The following is an 8,932-nucleotide window of genomic DNA, read 5'->3' on the forward strand; positions in this document are numbered from 1 at the left end:
AAAGCGTCTTTGGCGCTCTGCAGTGAGTGCTTCCTAACCCCTCCCCTCTGCTCTGAGTGACAGCTCTAATGGTCTCCTGATTGGACACTACAGAGGTGAAGGGTTAGTGACACCTAAGACACTTATCACAGCAGTACAAGATGGAATAAAACGTGTTATCCTTGGTCCTGTATGCAGCATGACTCTCAATCAAGGCATATTTAAAGTGGTATGTAATTCCGCCCTGGGAGAATGGGGACATAAGTGCCCCTTTCTGATGATCGTAGAGGGAGGTGTAAATAGCATCCGCAACACTTTACAACTCTCTCTCTAGGGGCCAAGTGATAGTCTTTGTAGACTGAAATATACTGTACCTTTAAGGCTGTATACAGATTTTTACTTGTTCCTGACACAGACGCTTGGTGGCTGCCCAACTATGTAGACGTATACTAAGAATACAAGAAATAAAGGCCAAATTTCTGAAGATTTGCTGAACACTTTCTCACCAAAAATGGGAAAACTGTGGAGCAGACTACAATGTAAATATTACTCCCAGTAATGTCCCTTTTACATGAACAAAGCATCAAAACCACGGAGTGAAATCTGGTTGGATGAACACAATCTTTTTTTTTTTTTTTTTTTTTTTTATTGCAGCAATGTAATGTACTTGGCAAAGAACAGCTGGGAACACTACCATAACCCTCGGTAATGTGTACAGAGCAGAGCCTGGCAGAACACACCCAACACAGAAACGTGTCATGGTCGGGGAAGAGAGCCCTTCTCAAAACGTCTCATTGCCCAATATCTAAAGTTACCTTATGATGTACATTAAGTGGCTGGTTAGTGGCACTAACTGGCCACAGCAGTGACTGCCCAAATGGCCATATCTGGACATTTACAGTGTTTCAAAGACGGATCAGAAAGCACAATGCAGCGAAGAATGTGATCAGGTCTTGTGAGGGATCGGAGAAGGCGAATATTTATTCAGATTTCTTTTTCACTTATTGGCAGAACAGGACTACTTTAAAAAGGAACACCAGCACATGTTTGACCACTGCTCCATTTATTCTCTATGTGGCTGCGGGGAAAAGTAGAGTGCAGGACTCACCAGCCCCATAGAGAATGGATAAAGCAGTGCTCCAGCATGTGCACTGCTGCTTCATTCCAATGGGGATAGAAGTGTCTTATTGTGCCAATTGCTGCGAGAACCAGAGGTCGGACCCCACCAGTCACTAAATTATCACCTATCCCGTGGTCAGGTTCTCCAGTGAAGACAAGTTATGGTAATGTAACTTTTCTAATGGGTCTGTATATCTTCTGCTTGACTGCTACTCCATGAACATGTACAATGATCCCGAGAGAATCTGTTCACCTTACTAGCTAATAGGGCACATTGGGGCTGGTTTAAAAGCTTATATTAAAAATAAAAATGCCTATAAACAAAGATGGCTTCCCATCACTAATGCTGTAGTCTGCCCAACCCCTCCCCCACTACTCGTTCTCTGTTTTGACTTCCAAAAAAGTACTTAGATCACTGAAAAAAGGCAATTTGATAACTCGTTATCATTGGAGAACTCATTTAATACCAATTTTATACCAAAAAATCTCAAGGGTGTTATATCGACAGTAGCACATATAGCGCCCCTCCACATCGGCAGTTCAATACAGCAATGCCGTATGCATGTGTCCTATATCTGTGAGAACTTTCCATCAAGGCAGCTTAAAAAAGGAAAATCACTCATTTAAAGGGGTTGTCCAGTCTTCTGTCAGTGTCTGCAGTTTCTGTAGCGCGGCCTCCATGTGAATGAACACTGATCTGACTGAAGCATTATAACTGTCACTATAGGTCGGATGGTGCCAGTGGACAGAGAGACGAGGACTTGTTGACGAGGCGAAAATGAGTGACCCGAGTTATCTGATCCCCTCTAATAACAAGGATCAAAGGGAAGCGCCATTAAATCAATAGAAAAAGTGAATATTTTAAGTATTATCGAAAAAAAACACATCAGCATGTAGAAGAAGCCACGTGGGAGCAACTCCAGTGATGGTGCGATAAGTGAACTCCAGTGGTTGGAGAATTATATAAAACCTATGACCAGGTGAACGTGGCTGTAAAGGATTGTGTACAACGTGACTGAGCCGCTTATAGATTGTAAGCTCATAGGCCAATACCTGTGCACATATTGGCCCACATTCACCGGTTTACACCAGCGTAAAACACTTTGTAAAGACACATTTTTGCGCAGCATGAAGTTGCACAAAAATCTTGTCTTTTTGGCAGTTTTCACGCCACTCTTTCCCAGCAGCACCAAAACGGGCAGAGAATGGGTGGGATGCGGGGGCATGACAACTCCAGACCATGAGATTCATGACCAGACATGGCATAGCTTACACCAGAAATCTTACTCCAGTTAATGACAACAGTAAGATCTGTGGTGAAATGTATGCCATTGGGAAGATGCTCTAAATTCATTAAGTAGCGTGCACTTCTTAATAAATCAGGAGTCTCTGACTGAAATAAAAGGGGGCGTTTCCAGTGTGAGACATGTAATGACCGACATTCTGCTCTCCTGAACTACATCTCACACTGGTAACACCCCATTTCATTTAAAATGAGCTCTGAAGGCAGATTCTCGGGGAGATCTATGTCCACCCATAGATCTTAAAGGGAATCTGTCACCCCCCCTGGGATTTTTCAGACTGCTAATATGGGCATACAGGTGATAGAAATGTGACTCTATACCTACCTGTATGGCCCATAGTAGCAGTCTGGTTGATGTGTAATAGCGTTTTTATTAAATTATTTCTGCTAAGCTCTGCGTTCCCCGGACGCCAAGAAATGCCCACCACTAGCCCTATTTCCATACTTACCCCACCTCCCCTGCACATCACAGGATCCTGGGGAACGCGAAGCTTAGCAGAAATAATTTAATAAAAAAGCTATTACACAGCAACCAGATTGCTACTATGGGCCATACAGGTAGGTATAGATTCACATTTCTATCACCTGTATGGTCATAGTAGAGGTTTGATATCACCCAGGGGGGGGTGACAGATTCCCTTTAAAGGGTGGTCCGAAAGTAACAGATTTTAATCCTAAATGTCTATTTAATGTAAAGATCTACCGTAATTCATTTTCTAATATACTTTAATTAAAAAGTCCTTATCGCTCCCTCTCTACCAGCTTTATATTTTTATCTGCCTCCATTTTGATATTTCATTTGAGAATCCCCAGTACATGCTGTTATACTCAAACGAGTCACTGTCGCTGCCTATGTCCCCACCTTGAAACGGGTCATAAGTAATGTCTGTGCCAGGAGCTGGCTAGTCTCAGCTCTACTGAGCATGCGCTGGTTGTCAATTCCGACATATGCTCAGTATAGTCTTGTCACTGTGCGATATTACTTTCAATGCACAGTGACAGTGCGCTTCCTCGCTGGCTCTGGTGAGAACTGAGGAGCTGGCAAGAGAGGTCACTCAAGAGAGAAAGCGACGAGCAGAAGAAGCAGGGACCAGACCAGCCCCCTTATTCTGGAATAAGACATTGGATAGCAGATATCAAGGTATCCTGTTATTCACCTTCCTATGACCAACATGCCCATACAGACGGCTTAGGAAGGGTGATCCTACCGACAGATTGCCTTTAATGAACTGGGGCCATAGTGTTTTACTCTGAGATATCAGAGCAGAAGTCACATTTTTTCATGTATGACATCACAACAGGACGCTTTAGGTTATGTTCACACATTGAGTTTTTTCAGCGTTTTTTTTTCTGCAGCAAAACCTGATCTCTTGCCAGCAAGATTTGTTCAGGATTTTGCTGCACTTTTCAGTATCCCAAAGTTGAGCTTTGCTTCCACCACAGAAGCATGAACACAGGTAACCAATGCAAGACATATGTGAAACCATATTAACCAGAATTACAAATTTAACAGCGGGGGGAAAGGGGGGGGGGTGAATTGTTCAGGAATAGTTTACCTAAGACACTGGCAGTGCATTGAGTTTGTAGAACACCATTTACTTTCACACTATAGTCTGCTCAGGGATTGTTCAATCTCACACCTCCGTGGGCCACAGGTATTGTTCAATCTCACACCTAGATCAGCGAATGTTTACACTCTACACAAAACTAATTTAATTACACTGTACTATCCAAAATGCCATCTCAGGTGACCAAGACAAGATGTTAAAATTACAAAAATAAATGAGTTTCTCATACTGCTGTACTTGCTAACGCAGCAAAACCTGATAGCTATGTTCACACTAGGCGTTTTTTCAGCTTTTTTTCACCACCCATTACTTCCAATGGGTGAAAAGACGCTGAAAGTGACATGCTCTATTCTGCAAAAAAACATGCAAAGCACAAAATTCTGATCAAACAAAAACCAAGATGTGTGCATGAGATTTATGAAATCTCAGACTTTGCAGGTGCTGTAAAATGCAACTGAAAATTTGCATAAAAGAACGCATCAAAAGAAAGCTGAAAATTGAAGTAAAAGTGCATTCTTAGTGACCTATATATCACCCTTTGATCCTCTTTCCCTTTACATATCCTTCCTTCACTGGTTCCCCCTTCTTCCCCACTTACCTAACTTTTCCTCTCATTCCTCCCTTTCTATATATATATATATATATTGTTTGATATATGCCGTTTTTTTTTTGTTTTGTCTTTTTTCCCCCTTCATCTATTATTGTAAAATTTCCTCAATAAAAAATAATCTGATGAAAAAAAAACACAATGTGTGAACGTAGCCTTAGGTGGCAGTATCTGTAACTACTGCTTTGTAATCATGGGGTCCTGGATTCATACCCAACAAAGACAATGTCTACATGGAGATTGTACATTCTCCATAATTTTCGCAAGTTTCCTCCTGAGACATAACTATATGCAGGTATTGGATAATAATGCCCCTGAGGCTATGTGAGAGAGATAGGAGGTTAGATGGAGCCCCTCTGCAGTCCAGGGCTGATGTAAGTAATTACACACTCTCAGCACTGTGGAATATGTTGGTGCCATATGACAATCTCCTGGTCAGCGCACCCTCTGACTGAGGACACACTAGACATGGCCCCAGTCAGACAGCAGATTCTGTATCATGGCTGTCCGTCCTGCCCAGATCGCAGGTGAACGGTATCAGATAATGGATCAGCGGCTGAATCTTACCACCATCCACTGCTGGGACCTGGGGATGGCACCACGACGGGTCGTCACAGGGGAAAGGTCTCATTACTCACTGACCACCTGTAAGAATGGGGGGCACGGTCATACATGGCCATGTGAAGTCCTCCAGAGTGTGTCATTATTCCCGGGGGGCAAACCTTATGCTGCCTTATATCATGCCCCTACCTCACAGATGACAACAGACCTGACTGTCACTCTACCTATAGCACCTGTGGCATATGAATGACCCCGAGGCCCCAGATGAACGGACCACCCTGCATCGAGGTCAGATTTTCAGTTCCACCACACAGAATTCACATGGGTTATCCTAGTTGAGGAGACCACCCCTGGGGGACCCCTCTGGGGAGGTGCACTGTATTAGGGAGTTTCCTTTTGAGCAGTTTTCTGCTGGAGCCACCACATGTCACCATCACACGTACCTCTGCCGGAAACCGCAGGGGATTTCTGACTTGTGGAGAAGACACCTGGCAGCCAATGAGAGGAGAGCTTTTACTGTAAGTCGCCATGTGATTGGTTGCTGCACTTGGCCGTGCTCTGTGCTGCCGGCCCCTATAGGCTGGCGCTGCACATCCGGGGCCCCTAGTAGCGGGACGTGTGCCGGCCGCCTCAGGCTGGAGTTGGGCTCTGCCCCGGGTGACAACGTCACCACCTATCAGCTCTTGTCTTCCGGGCGCTGCAGCGCATTCCTCGGCGGGCAGCGGCCATACAGGACGCGGCTGTGCAGGGGGCGAGCAGAGCGGCTCAGCCATTGTTACCTGAGGTGCCGGCTGTGGCTGGCGCAGTGTCACTTCCAAGTTGACCGGTTACTAGAAAAACTTCATGCTGGTCACCATCTTGGATTTCCGGAAACAGGGAAGGGACCCCGGCTTCTCCCTGGTCATGTGACCAGACCACGCCCTCTTCCCACCCTTCTCCCTGTGCTCTCAGTCTTATCGCTGTAGTCAGTGCACGTCCCGCTCGTGAGTGCACACAGCATAGTCACAGGCCTGCGGGGGAGCTGACACGTCCTGTGACCAGGAAAGTCCCACAAGTACCGCAATGGCCGCAGGAGCTGCTCCCAATCAGGGTCCAACTTTAGTTTTCTAGCTACGAGCTTAGAACTGAGAGAAGTGATGTGATAGGTCGCATATGACGCTACCAGCACATGTCACACCACACGTCTGTGGTCACATAGGTCCGTCTCCATATTACTGACACCCCTGAATTCAAGGAGTTGTCAGGGAGCTGGAAATACATAGTAAGGTTTAAAAGTAGGGCCGGCTCCAGGTTTTTCTGGGCCCCAGGTGAAAGCGTCTCAGTGGCCCCTTTAACACATACCACGATTCATGATGCAGAGATACCGCAGAGAAATATATATATATATAGTACAATGCCAAAGATTTCACTTACATTACATGAGCGATATCTATTGTAAATTCCACAATAGCTCAGAAACCGGCGAATCCTCACAGCGCACAGTGCAGACCGGACAGTATAGTCCTCCATACAGTATTATGGGCACCATATAATGCTCCATACAGGATACTGACCCCTTATAATGCTCCATACAGTATTATGGGCCCCATATATTGCTGCATACAGAATAATAACCCCACATAGTCCTCCATACAATATTATGGGCACCACATAATCCTCCATACAGTATTATGGGCACCACATACTCCATACAGTATTATGGGCACCACATACTCCTCCATACAGTATTATGGGCACCACATAGTCCTCCATACAGTATAATGGACCCCATATAATGCTCCATACAGAATAATGGGCCCCATACAGAATAATGGGCCCCATATAATGCTCCATACAGAATAATGGACCCCACGTAATGCTCCATACAGAATAATGCACCCCATATAATGCTCCATACAGAATAATGGACCCCATATAATGCTCCATACAGAATAATGGACCCCACATAATGCTCCATACAGAACAATGGGCCCCATATAATGCTCCATACAGAATAATGGGCCCCACATAATGCTCCACCAAGAATAATGGACCCCATATAATGGGGGGGGCTACTTGCGGCCGCTGGGCCGTACTCCCCCCGTTCACGGGCCCCATAGGTGTCCCAGACGGCGAGTAGGCCCCCCGCCTGCTCAGGGCCCCGGCACTTACCTGCGTGCGCTGGTTGCTGATGCCGGTCCTGTTTAAAAGGGCCTGGATGGGTCAGCGGTATGTGATCCATATTGATCGGTGGCAGTTACCATGTCCCCTGGCAATAAGCTACAGAGCTGAGCACCATAGCCCAGTGTACTGTACACACCAGTAGGAGGATGGCGGAAAAATATAAAAAGTGGAGCAGCATTTTAATATGTGAGTGTAATATTATAAGAGGCTGAATAATATCATGTAATAAACACAGGATATGGCATAAATGGCTGATAGATGTGGCACCACCTCTTGGACTCGACCCCTTGGAGAGAACAGGGTTTCCTCATCCCTATCCTGCCTGGTTCAGCAGCTGCATCCAGTCAGAGAATCCATCAGTGCAGCCACTATTCCAGAAAACAATCCAGATTAGCCCTTTAGGGCTCGCTCACAGTGGGGAGCAGCCAGTGTATAACTCAGACGAGTGCTATCCGATGTTTCATCGGCCCAGTGTTACACTATGGGGCAGTGCTGACTAGCATTTATTTTCTCATGCCGAGTCGGCAGAGCGTAACTCAGACGGTGCACACCCATACAAATCTATGGCTGCGTGCAAAACTTTGGACTGCACTCAGATGTCAGAGTGCAGTCCGACATACGGCGACTCACAGAATGGAGAAATTAAGTTCTCCGCAACTGTGATCCACATGCGAGAGATTCGGATCACAGTAAGATGACACTCAGATCACGCTCATAGCAGAGATTGAGCCGAAGGTCATTTGCATATCGCATCCGATTCTCTTGCATGAGACAGTCATCGGATGCTATTCGCCAGTGTGAGCGAGCCCTTAGAGGGGGGTCTCTACCAGACAGTCTTTACTGGTTGACATGGTTGCTGAACAAAAAGTAGATCTCAAAATTTCCCCCTTCTGAGACCCCCAGTAAACTCTACTCTGTGGGGAAATCTGGCGCTATAGGCCTCATTAATCATTGATTTTGTGCCTTTTTTGGATTAGAAATTATTCTAAATTTACGTTCACACAACCTTATTTTCAGTCTGAATGATGTCCATGAAAAAACTGACCGGACTGACCAATATTATTCAATAGAACTGTCCAGACGACCGTTTTATTTTCACAGATTGAAAGTAATGAAAAAAATTGCAGCATGCACTAGTTTCTTCAGTTTGTCGGATGCGACTCACATCTATGGGTGCGCAAAAGAAACCCGGATTTCATGAGGATGACCTGTAAAGCATCTACTTTTTACAGATACATTGCAATTTTTAACATAGAGAACTGTACTTGGTCTTGTAAATTTTGAGAACTGCTTATGTATAAAAACAGATACCATATGGATGACAATACAGATGAAAAATTGTCCGTTTTTTGTAGAAAAAATCGGACTATTTCTTACACGTTTGTGTGAACTTAGCCTGAGTGCTCGCTCACACTAGCGTCTAAAAAATCAGTCCCATTCTCATCCAGAAAGGTGGGCCAATTCATTCTCACTTGTCAGCCGTGTGCAATCCGTTTCTATACTCAGCAGCTATTACTCATTTACAGGACTAGTTACAGTTTCTTATCTTACAGAACTGTAATGTATCTGTACAAATCAGATGCCTTACTGATGGTCCGTATGGCATGTGATTTTGTTCTCGCACTGTATCGA

The 8,932-nt window shown here is 45.0% G+C and overlaps 1 protein-coding gene across 5 annotated transcripts in view; it reads right to left on the reverse strand.

Annotated features, from left to right (window-relative positions):
- The window catches only part of LPP (LIM domain containing preferred translocation partner in lipoma), a 281,781-nt gene extending 275,607 nt beyond the window's left edge, over nucleotides 1-6,174 (reverse strand). For 2 of the 5 annotated variants that reach the window (XM_073675188.1, XM_073675185.1), the window contains exon 1: nucleotides 5,917-6,173. The gene's annotated coding sequence lies outside the window, so the exon portion shown is untranslated. Of the gene's footprint in view, nucleotides 1-5,580; nucleotides 5,812-5,916 lie in introns of those variants that run through there. The other 3 variants (XM_073675189.1, XM_073675184.1, XM_073675186.1) reach the window with 3 other exon arrangements.
- Between the last annotated feature and the right edge of the window lie 2,758 nt (nucleotides 6,175-8,932).

The sequence above is a fragment of the Phyllobates terribilis genome, unplaced genomic scaffold, assembly GCF_046119375.1.
Source record: "Phyllobates terribilis strain yellow unplaced genomic scaffold, ASM4611937v1 Scaffold_3__8_contigs__length_932513732, whole genome shotgun sequence".
NCBI classification, from domain to species: Eukaryota; Metazoa; Chordata; class Amphibia; order Anura; family Dendrobatidae; genus Phyllobates; species Phyllobates terribilis.